This window comes from Pteropus vampyrus, unplaced genomic scaffold (genome assembly GCF_000151845.1).
Source record: "Pteropus vampyrus isolate Shadow unplaced genomic scaffold, Pvam_2.0 Scaffold291, whole genome shotgun sequence".
NCBI classification, from domain to species: domain Eukaryota; kingdom Metazoa; phylum Chordata; class Mammalia; order Chiroptera; family Pteropodidae; genus Pteropus; species Pteropus vampyrus.
The window spans coordinates 1,037,002-1,037,838 of record NW_011889072.1 but is presented as its reverse complement, the minus strand read 5'-3'; positions in this window follow the sequence as shown (position 1 = coordinate 1,037,838).

The following is an 837-nucleotide window of genomic DNA, read 5'->3' as shown; positions in this document are numbered from 1 at the left end:
CTCCCATCCAAGTACTGACCAGGCCCGACCCTGCTTAGCTTCCGAGATCAGACGAGATCGGGCGCTTTCAGGGTGGTGTGGCCGTAGACGAGAAAAGATGTCGCCTGCCGCCCCAAGAGCTCGAGCCTGGCCTCCGGGTCGCGGGAGACGCCCGAGCCTGCAGCGCACCTACTGGAGAGGAGTTGGGGGGTTCCGCCGGCGAGGCGGAGGCGAGCAAGTGTCAGCCGCGCTAAGGCACCGCGGGCCTTGGCCGGTTCGCGGCAGTGCCGAGGTCTGGGTGGGCGCTCTCGCATCCTGCGATTGCCCAGGCCCCGGGCAGCCCTTCTCCCCAGTCTTGGCCGCTCTGACGCGGCTGGTCGGTCCCGCTTCCTGTACCGGCTGTGCGGGGCGGCCTTGCGCCTGGTCCGAGGGCACCTGGCTGCCGGGTGAGAAGGGCGGGGAGAAGTAGCCGGCCGACACTTGAGGCCTCTGGCTGTGCGGGGCTGCGCGGAGCGCGGCAGGACAGGTGGGGGTGGCCGGTTCCGCGTCCCGGGAATGCGAGCGCACTCCCTGCGTGGGTCAGTGACCGCGGTCCTTCGAGCTCGGCCCCGCGGAGTCCAGGAAGCGAAGGGCTCGGAACGGAGAGAGGAAACAGTCCAGGGCTGGCTGCAGGAGAGCAGGTGAGGTCAGGCGAGGACGCGGAGCGCGCGGCCGTTGGAGACGCCCTTGGGCTCGGGCGCCTGCCCGGAACACCCGAGACAGCGGAAGCGAGCAAGCAGGGCCGGGGGGCGTCTGGGTGCACCCTGGCTGGAGAGCGGCAAAAGCCTACAGCACCCGGTATTCCCAGGCGGTCTCCCA